Genomic DNA, 11314 nt, shown 5'->3' on the forward strand with positions numbered 1-11314 from the left:
TTTCATCGGAGGTACCTGTTTTACTAAATGATACTGGCAACCCACACCCCCGCCTCCCTGCTAATTGTGATGGACAATAGTCAACCCGTAAATATGCTGGCTTCTTCCACCTCTGGCAGGGCATGCACTGTAGCAAAACAGATCTGTCAGCTCGACATCATAAACTTTTAGACTGAAGTATTTCTATTAGGTCTATAGAACATTGCATCAGTGATAGCAACAAAAGTTATAATTAATATCTTGAACAATATTTCTAGAATTGTTAGATCTTATTTAGTAGATTTATTTAATAAATTGCCACTTGTACCTAGGTACAGTGAAAAGTGGATAATGTCACCATGTTCCAGTGCCATCTCGGATTACAGAATAAATTGTATAAATGGTAAATTACTGAATAAATTAATATTAAATTGATATTACTAAAACTGAAATAGCTTCAAATGCTCATCATTCCCTCTTTGTAAATTTCACCCTCTCTACTCCTCCAGTCATCACTGCACAACATCTTCTCCAGGGGTCCTGGTAATGTGCCACTCTCACTGAGCACATTAAAAAATGCCGGAAATCTACAGCTTATAATTGTACAATTATATATTGATGCATCCGATACCCGTGATAATAAACTTAATATGGATATGAAGTATCCATATGGATATAAGGGGGCGTAGGTATAGGACAGATGTTAGGGGTAGGTTCTTTACTCAGCGAGTCGTGAGTTCATGGAATGCCCTGCCAGTAGCAGTAGTGGACTCTCCCTCATTATGGGCATTTAAGCGGGCATTGGATAGGCATATGGAGGATAGTGGGCTAATGTAGGTTAGGTGGGCTTGGATCGGCGCAACATCGAGGGCCGAAGGGCCTGTACTGCGCTGTATTCTTCTATGTTCTATGTTCTATGAAGTGAAGCATATTTACTTAGAGAATACTTAGATTGTCAAACTTTCTGAATAGCATAGATGCTTTTGAAGGGAAGCTAAGTAAACACATAAGTGAGAAAGAAATGAAAGGATTTACTGATGGGCTTAAGGGTTGAGCATAGGATGAGGCCCATGTGGAGCATAAATGCCAACACTGGATGGTTGTGTTGCTGGCCTTTTTCTGCACTATACACTCAATGTCACTCTTGCCTTTTAAGATCTAAAGCACAAGATGATTTTAATCAGTTTGTTTCAGTTGAGCATGGAGTTTCAGATCTCTAAGTACACTGTAAAGGGACAGGATTGAGTTGATTGCCAAATGAAATGGAAATTCTGAGTGATTCCCTTGGAGATGATCTTAAACTCCATCTTCAAAGACCGGATTAAGAACAGCAGTTCTAGGCATTTGGGAACATTTGAACTATTCTCTGACATGCAGGTCTTGCCAGCAGAGGTCCCATGTGAACTGAAAATTTGACCAGAATTTTCTGTTACTGTTCAAAGTCTTCTTGTAACTCAGATGATCATGATGCTCCTGGATTGTTTTTGGTCCAGCAAAATTGAATTAATCATCCTTTTATCTTGTGAAGTTACCATTCTTTCATCCTTTTCCTTCAGCAATAGATCTGTCTCTCTATTGATCAGGTTAGTGTGAATGTCAGGGATTTTGAATTCTGCAAGCTAGTTTTCTCATAATTAAGTTGCTCATTTGATTCAAATAATCTACCTAAGATTTAAAAACCTTTAATGTAAAAACTGGCTTCCACACCTCTGAACTCCCAGGAGTTCTTTCCAGCTAATGATGAACATTTGAAATATAATCACTGTTGTAATGTAGAAAAACAGTGGCCAATGTACATGCAGCAAACTCCCACAACAGTGACATGATAATGACCAGGTGATTTGCTTTCATACAGTTATATTAAAGAACAAAAATTGTCCAGTACATTAAACTGAATCGACTGCTCTTCTTCCACATAACTAATTCTGGACTCCCTGCTATCGGAAATATGCTGTTAAACTTGAAAGGGTGCAGAAAAGATTTAAAGAATGTTGCTGAGTTTGGAAGTCTGAGCTATAGGGAGAGGTGAATAGGCTGGGGCTACTTTCCCTGAAGCGCTGGTGGCTGAGGGGAGACCTTACAGAAGTTGGGAGATTGAAGAACTCATAGGCTGGCAAATTTTGTAAATGTGCAGATGCAGCAGGGTTGTTGTTATGGGTGACTTCAACTTTCCCATATTGATTGGAACCTCCTTAGTGCAGATGGTTTGGATGGAGCCGTTTTTGTCAGGTGTTCAGGAGGGTTTCCTTACTTAGTATGTAAACAGCCAATGAGGGGAGAGGCCATTTTGGATTTGGTGCTCAGCAATGAGCCAGGATGGGTGCCAGATCTCACAGTGGGAGAACACTTTTTGGTGACAGTGACCACAACTGCCTCACATTTACCACAGCCATGGAGAGGGAAATGAGCAGTTACCATGGGAAAATATTTAATTGGGGGAAAGGAAATTATGACGATATCAGACAAGAGTTGGGAAGTAGATTGGGAGCAATTGTTCCACAGAAAGGGCACAGCAGACATGTGGAGACTGTTTAGGAGCTGTTATTGCGAGTGATGCATAAATTTGTTCCTCTGAGACAGGCAAGAAGGGGTAAGATTAAGGAGCTTTGGATGGTGAGAACAGAGGAGTTTCTCATCAAAAGGAAGAAGGTTTGAAAGCAGAATGTAATGATTCGTGCTCCTTTAATTGGCCTTAACTGATTGGCTACATGCTACATCATGTGAGCAGTTAGCTCTGTTGCACACCAGTGCAAAACTGCAGGCCTGTCTGAAAATGACCCTGTGAGGCAGAAGTGGGGAGTTTTTTATTATACTGGCTAGCACTCTTGTCTTTAGTAGTGCTCTCTGTCCATTAAAATCCAGAACTGAGTAACTACTACTTGTAAGACCTTTACAGAAAATTAGAATCATTTAGTTTGAGTATTTTGTTTCACCATAGCCTAAACAGACCATAGTGCTGCTCCCTCATTAGAGAAAGATGACTGGTGGTGGTTTATCATGAGGGTCACCACACCTCAGCAGAGAGGGTGAGAAGGAGAGTTCTTCATGGTACCCTTGGTTAGTGTAGGAATTAAATCCACGCTGTTGGTGTCACTTTGCATTGCAAATCAGCCATTCAGCCAACTGAACTAACCAACCTCTATTAGTTTGAACAGATTAACGGGCCTTTATAAAAGGACTTGAGTGATATTTCCCCCTCTCATGGCAAAAATAGAGATAATTTTAGATTGAATTTATTTATTGATTCCCTGGTTTTTGTTCCTCTTAACTCAACCGCCCTGGAAAATAGCTTCCAAAATTATGCAATATCTCTTCCTTAGCTGGGTTGTTAAACTTTGCAAGAAACATTTTTTCTTTGTTCCACAAAATCAAGTGTACGGAAAAAGGCCATCCACCCCTTTGTGAACTAGCTATATCCAATTAACCTTACTCCCCTGCTTTATCTCTATAGCTTTGCAAATATTTACATTTTAAAATATGTATCAGATCCACAAACAAAATTCACCAGCTAATCTGTTCCCATGACCCTCTTAGGCAGTGCATTTTAGTTTGTAAATACTGAGTAAAAAAATAATTTTTCACCTCCTCTCTGGTTAGCTTTAATGTGAAACACAATGCAGTTATGTATTGTCCCCCTGATTAGGCCGTTTGAAATGAGACAATGAGACTTTTTTTATGTACATGAATAATTACTTGATTGAACAGAACTAAAGCGCTATTATGTTGTTTAAAGAGACACAAAATCAAAAAATTCTTGAAGTTCTGCACTCATCAGAATTGTCAAAAAAGCACAGTTGAGAAAAGAACAATTTACACAGAAGAAGAGGGTGCTGATTGGTTGGACCCATGGAGATGCAGCAGGAACTGTAATCTTAGCTAGAAGTACCCAGACTAGGCTAGTATGCTGTTATTGGTCAAGGTGTTGCCATGGGGAATGCAGTATTGGTTGTCATTTTCCATAGCTCTCTTGTATAATAAATGGACAAATTCCCTTTCCTTATAAATAACAGGGTCTTGTTTGTGAATAGATGTACTTTTAGCATGCAGACGCAATAAACTACAAGGCTGACCGATTGTCTTAAATTCGTTTCTGGTGTAATTCTTAGCACAGGCAGGATAATTTAGTAAAGGTTGTCCAACACCAAAAGCACATTCAGTCTTTTACATAATATCCTGAGGTCTGCAAACACATGAAGTTATTAAAACACAGGAGGCAAAACGAACAAATCCATACATTGTACCTTTTTAATTGAGTTGGGGAGCACTAGTTTTCCAAATGATTGTAATGGACAGTTTGTTAGATTTGGCGCAAGCTGCGCATTTTGGAAAGTTGGACAGTTGTCTATCAAGGAAACAGCAGTTAATGCACAATAGTATAGATACACTAAAAAAGAATCTAGACAGACACATGAAGGAGAAGGGAAGGAGGACAAAATAAAGGGGGGAGGAAGCTCACGTGGAGCAAAAACATCAGCATAGACGTATTAGCTATTTTTTAGTTTTGACACCCTTGCAACGCAAGGACAATGCTTGTTATAAAGTCATTGTGCAATTTATATTCTCTTCCACTTCCTTTTCTCCTGCAGATGGCTATAATTCCTAGTTGTTTGGAAAATTTAAAAATAGTGTAACTCTTGATACTGGTATTGCTACAATAGACACAGGTTAACACATAGTCTACACAATCCTCACAATTATCTGAAACTATTACCTGAACTATTAGTAGCTCCAATTGTCTATGTCTCTGAACTGTAACGACTATGCAAAATACCAGTATGCGATCATGATAAATTATTACGACCACAAATTTTAAAACATCAAATTTTAACTCAGTATTTCATTCGTCTTTGAAAGGAAGCATAAATTTTCCCCCTCATATCAGTTCAGTGTTTCGTACAGACAGAAAATGGACAGCTTAAATCCTGATGTACTTCTAAGGAGACTATCACATCACTTCATGATTCAGTCTGCACTGTTGGTGGTATCTTCATTTGGGCAAAACGTTAAATAGATTCTCTATCTGCCTTTTTAGATGAAAGATGATAAATATTGTTAAAAAGAAAAATTCAAATCATTTTGTCTTGTACTCATCAGGACTGGCACGCAAGAAATGAAACTTAAAAAGCTTAACCAATTCATACAGCATGAGATGACATTACTGATTGTTTGGGCCATGTTGACACAGAGATGCAGCAGGAGCTGTTAAATTTCTTTTCCATGCATTGAACAGGGTCCTGTGTGTTTATAAGCAGAGCTTCTAGCATGCAGAACTGCATCACACTGTGCTTTTAAGTAGTTAAATAATGATTTTAAATTTGTTTCTGATGTTATTCTTAGCACAATCAGGATTATTTTGTAAATATCCAATAGCAAATGCACATCTAACACTTGGCAGGTTCATGCTATATATTCAAAATCAAGGTTCTGTTCTGTGTAGGCAAAAGGAACTAATTCATAGATTGTACTTTTTATTGAGAAGATGATCAGGGAGATTATTAATCCCTATTGCATTTCCCATTCCAAAGACTTACAATGCATGGAGAGAAAAAATATTTTCTTATTTCTGTCTTGAATGGGTAACCCTTTATTTTTAAACTATAATACCTAGTTCTAGATTCTCCCACAAGAGCAACCATCCTTTCGACATCCACCTGGTCAAGATCCCTCAGGATTTCATATGTTTCAATTAAGTCACTCTGACTCTTCTAAACTCCAGAGGCCTGGTCTGTCTCGCCATTCCTTATAACAAATCCACTCATTTTAACAATTAGTCTAGTAAACTTTCTCTGAAGTTCTTCCAATGCATTAACATCTTTCCATACGTATGGTGATCAGTACTACACACAGTACTCCAGGTTTGGTATCAGCAGTTCCCTGTATAACTGAAGCATAACTTTCTTACTCTTGTATTCTATTCCCCTTGTAATAAACCAAAACATTATATTAACTTTCCTGTTTATTTTCTGTATCTGCATAATAACCTTCTGTGATTCATGCACCAGGACACCCAGATCTCTTGCATCTCAGAACTGTATGTCTTTGTTTATTCTTCTTGCCAAAACAGACAGTTTCACACTTTCCAATGTTGTACTCCATTTGCCAGATTTCTAACCACACTGAACCTATCTGTATCTCTTTGCATCCATGAGGTGGAGATATCGGTGTTGGACAAAGTCAGAAATTACATGGCACCAGGTGAGAGACCAACAGGTTTATTCAAAATCACAAGCACTGCTCCTTCATCAGGTGAAGTCACTTCCTGAGACTTCCGACTTTGTAGGTTTCTTAGGCCATCTTCATAGCAATACCATTACCAAAAGTGGCATTATTTTTCAATCTTCAAAACAATTAGGAATTTTAGTCATCTGTTGGAGAATTCCAAGAGATAGAACATGTAAGTTGCATAATGACTTTTTAAGAAGTGGTAACCTTGTATCGCAAGTGTGTCAAATTTATGTAATAGGGACAGAACTGAAACAAGGCATTCAGCCTAACAGGTACGTACTGATGTTTTTGCTCCTCATGAGCCTCTACCACCTGTTTTCTCTCAATCTTTTATCCTTTATATGTTTATCCAGATTTTCCTTCAATAAATCTGCCCTATTATGCCAAAATTCCAATGAATTTATTTGTTTCTTTTTTGATGGACAATCAGAATTCATTCCAAAATGTGCAGCCTGCACTGAACCCAGCAAATTATCTATTATAATCATTTCTGTGTTCAAGTTCTACTTTATTCACAGTTCACAGAACTTTGAGGCCCATTTCTTCAAAAAGCACTTTGACATTATACCCCATGGAATAACCATTCAGGAAAATTTGACAAACCTTCAATTCCCAGACCAATAAAGATAGCTGAAGGCATCAGTGACCTCAAAGGTATTTTCAACAAACTATTTAAACTTTAACATTCTGGCTGATGGACAATAGTGAGTAAAACATACTCAATTTATGCTGGACTGCACCAAATGATGAAACCAATTTGCAATTCATGCACTAGCACAAAGCACAGTTTGAGCCTCAGCAAACCTTCTCTTGCAATCTGTAGACTAGGAGAAAGTGAGGACTGCAGATGCTGGAGATCAGAGCTGAAAATGTGTTGCTGGAAAAGCGCAGCAGGTCAGGCAGCATCCAAGGAGCAGGAGAATCGACGTTTCGGGCATGAGCCGAAGAAGGGCTCATGCCCGAAACGTCGATTCTCCTGCCCCCTTGATGCTGCCTGACCTGCTGCGCTTTTCCAGCAACACATTTCAAGCTGTAGACTAGGTCAACCAAGGAATCTTCTTGGACGGTTGTGACAACTTATGTTTTTAATGTTCCATCATGGAGGGGTGGCCATCTTAATCGCAGGCATGTGAAGGAAAATCAAAAGGACTGAAGAGAAGCAACTAGGATTTGATGTTCAATAGTCATACACTCTATGACTCTATGTACTAAACCGTGGACACCTTTTGTGTTTTTCCTCTTGAGGATCACATATAAACAGAAGTTACAAAGCCATTGTCAACTCTTTTGGAATGTGTTTATGAGTCTGAGGGTCTCATGTTTGTGCTTGTCGATTTGAGGTTCTTATGTATGCCAGTTTTTTAAAAAAAGATTAGATTACTTACAGTGTGGAAACAGGCCCTTCAAAGTGCAACCCATCCAGACCAATTCCCCTACATTTACCCCTTCACCTAACATTACGGGCAATTTAGCATGGCCAATTCACCTGTAGAAGGACACCGGAGCACCCGCAGACACGAGGAGAATGTGCACAGACAGTTGCCTGAGACGGGCATTGAATCCGGGTCTCTGGCGCTGTGAGGCAGCAGTGCTAAGCATTGTGGCCACCATGCGTTGACTCCGGAATGTGTGCAACAAGACTGGGCTTAAGTGTTAGACTTTAACTTACGAAGGTTACAGCCAAAGAAATATCCCCTTGTCACCCCTGCACTGGAGGTAAAGGTAATCCCGAATTCTAAGTGCTAGAGATCAGCAGGTCAAAAACAAGATGCAACAGGAAAACAAAAGGACTCTAGCTCACCTTGCCAGCTGGAATTCGGTCATGGCCAAAAGGAATCAGAACCGGTTCTCAACCCAACCAGCAAAACTAAGAATCTTGATATTGATTGTTCAACAAGTGTCATGATTACCTGTAACCTCCACTGAATGGCCACACCTGTCCACCCTTCACAAAAAAATTCAAATGTATGTCGCATATCTTTTTTAAAAAACTCTTTTAAACTCCCCTCTTGGTTCTGATCTGTGTGCGCGCGTGCTACGTTACTAGAACAGTACAGCACAGGGGCAGATTCTTCGGCACTGATCATGATCCCATTCTAAACTAATACCATCTGCCATCAATTCTTCTTGCATTTAGTAATTAATAAATCTACTCTTTATTAACTCAAAAAAGCTTGATTAAATTGATTATTTTTAAAACATAACTTAATTTGGGTCTGGGAGAAAGCTATCCACAAAGGAAGGATCCATTTTTAAATTAACTTTGAACGAATGAATGCGTGTTTTATTGTCACACGTATCGAGGGAGATACAGTGAAAAGTGTTCTGTCACCACAATCCGGCGCTGTTTTGAGATACAAAAGAATGAAAAGAAAGTATCAAACTAGAATTCATCTTCATTGGCCTGAGTCCCAGGACTTATCAAGGTTTCTGACCTGGGCCGATCGCAGCCTGGAGTCCCTGCTCCATCATCGCTGCAGCTGATGTCTCGCTGCTTTAAAACCAGCCCAGAGCTAGGGGTGGTGACGGTGAATAAAGCGCGATTGGGGCTGTCCGATCTAAAGCCATAACAAATTGGGGAATCTTTCCCAGGGTCCGGTAGCTCTCCGTCTTAGTAGACTTGGGTACCAGCAACAACTTCCATTTGTACTCATTTGATCTTGTTTAAATTCGATTTGATTTATTGTCACGTTTATTGATTACAAATACAGTGAAAAGTGTGGTTTCGTGTCACCACTCCGGCGCCATCTTAAAACACTGAAAATAAACATAAACACAGAATATAAAGCGAGAATGAAGTTTATCTTATAGTCTTATCTCAAAGTTAGGTGGCCTTTGGAACAACTCCCGCCTGTGGCTCAGCCATGGTTCTGAGTTCACGTTCCTCCGCCTTGATGCTTCGAGTCCGTGCGGCTAAACCCATGACATTGCATATTTGCACAGCGCCGTGAAAATAATAAAACATTCCATTAGGCTTCACAGGAGTGCCAGGCAATGAAAATTGCCAGTAAGCCATAAAAAATGACTTTGAAATTGGTGACAATAATTTGACTATAGAGGTAGATTTTAAGCAGAGTTTTAAAGAAGTAAAGAAGTGTATAGGTAAAGAGAAGTAATTTTAGTGGGATTTCCAGAGTTTAGGATCAAGACGGTCGAAGGCAAAGTTTCCAGTGGTGGTGAGAAGGAAGTGGAGGATGGATATGAGGTCAGATCTAGAGAGCGCAGAGACCTTGCATGGTTTTAAGGCTAAAGAACAAGAGCAAGGACGTTGTCTTGATCTTGTAGAGACCCTTGTTAGAACTCAGTGAAGTGTGTGTAGTTGTGGATGCCACATGATAAGATAGACATGGCTGCATTGGACAGAATGCAGAAACGATTTATAAGACTGGTTCCAAGAATGAGAAACTTCAGTTAAGAGGATAGATTGAAAAGTTGTCAGTATACTCCTTGGAATGAAGAAGGCTAAATGGAGAATTCTTAAACGTTTGCAAAATCATGAGCAGACTGGATAGGGCGAAGCTTATAATGGGAATGAGAATGTGAGAGCATAGATTAGGATAAGGAACTCACTGCCTGAAAATATGGTGGAGACAAAGAAAAATCTGCAGATGTTGGAATCGGAGGTAGACAAGCAGGAGGCTGGGAGAACACAGCAAGCCAGGCAGCATCAGGAGGCTGGGAGAACACAGCAAGCCGCCAGGCAGCATCAGGAGGCTGGGAGAACACAGCAAGCCAGGCAGCATCAGGAGACTGAGAGAGCACAGCAAGCCAGGCAGCATCAGGAGGCTGGGAGAACACAGCAAGCCAGGCAGCATCAGGAGACTGAGAGAGCACAGCAAGCCAGGCAGCATCAGGAGGCTGGGAGAACACAGCAAGCCAGGCAGCATCAAGAGGCTGGGAGAACACAGCAAGCCAGGCAGCATTAGGAGGCTGAAAGAACACCGCAAGCCAGGCAGCATCAGGAGGCTGGGGGAACACAGCAAGCCAGGCAGCATCAGGAGGCTGGGGGAGTACAGCCAGCCAGGCAGCATAAGGAGGCTGGGAGAACACAGCACGCCAGGCAGCATCAGGAGGCTGGGGGAGTACAGCCAGCCAGGCAGCATCGGGAGGCTGGGGGAACACAGCAAGGCAGGCAGCATCGGGAGACTGAGGGAACACAGCAAGCCAGGCAGCATCAGGAGGCTGGGGGAACACAGCAAGCCAGGCAGCATCAGGAGGCTGGGGGAGTACAGCCAGCCAGGCAGCATAAGGAGGCTGGGAGAACACAGCAAGCCAGGCAGCATCAGGAGGCTGGGGGAACACAGCAAGCTAGGCAGCATCAGGAGGCTGGGGGAGTACAGCCAGCCAGGCAGCATTAGGAGGCTGAAAGAACACAGCAAGCCAGGCAGCATTAGGAGGTGGAGGAGTCAATGTTTCAGCTGTAACCCTTCTTCAGGACCCTTCTTGAATCCTGAAGAAGGGTTTCACCCAAAATGTTGACTTCACCTCCTGATACTGCCTGGTTTGCTGTGTTCTTCTAGGCTCCTGGAAGTGGGTTCAACTGAGACTTTCAAGGAAGCATTGGATGATTATTTGAATAGAAATAGCATGCAAGGAGTCCAAATGGCCTCCTTCTGCACTAACAATTCTGTGATTATGAAGAGGTCACAGAGATGGAAGATGTGAAACCTCTATCCTCTGACGGTGCCAGTGAAGCTTTAACCAATCAGCTTTGCTGTTTTTGCCCCACCTTCAGCTGCTTGGACCCTAATCTCTGGAATCCTGTGATAGAGTCATAGAGAGTCATAGAGATGTACAGCATGGAAACAGATCCTTCTGTCCAACCCATCCATGCCGACCAGCTATCCCAACCCAATCTAGTCCCACCTGCCAGCACCCAACCCATATCCCTCCAAACCCTTCCTATTCATATATCCATCCAAATGCCTGTTAAATGTTGCAATTGTACCAGCCTCCACCACATCCTCTGGCAGCTCATTCCATACACGTACCACCCTCCGCATGAAAAGGTTGCCCCTTAGGTCTTTTTTATATCTTTCCCCTCTCACCCTAAACCTATGCCCTCTAGTTCTGGACTCCCTGACCCCAGGGAAAAGGCTTTGCCTATTTA

At 41.4% G+C, this 11314-nt stretch overlaps 1 protein-coding gene and 1 long non-coding RNA gene across 2 annotated transcripts in view; one reads left to right on the top strand and one right to left on the bottom strand.

The window, feature by feature from the left end:
• LOC122550126 (5'-AMP-activated protein kinase subunit gamma-2-like) overlaps positions 1-11314 on the top strand; it is a 461224-nt gene that overhangs the window by 57381 nt on the left and 392529 nt on the right. The window lies entirely within an intron of this gene.
• On the bottom strand, positions 6176-9742 carry LOC122550127. Its single transcript, XR_006311744.1, has 2 exons — positions 8640-9742; positions 6176-6344 (listed from the first exon to the last, which is right to left on the bottom strand). It is a non-coding gene; the product is annotated as an uncharacterized LOC122550127 (long non-coding RNA).

Source organism: Chiloscyllium plagiosum, chromosome 5 (assembly GCF_004010195.1).
Source record: "Chiloscyllium plagiosum isolate BGI_BamShark_2017 chromosome 5, ASM401019v2, whole genome shotgun sequence".
Classification (NCBI taxonomy): domain Eukaryota; kingdom Metazoa; phylum Chordata; class Chondrichthyes; order Orectolobiformes; family Hemiscylliidae; genus Chiloscyllium; species Chiloscyllium plagiosum.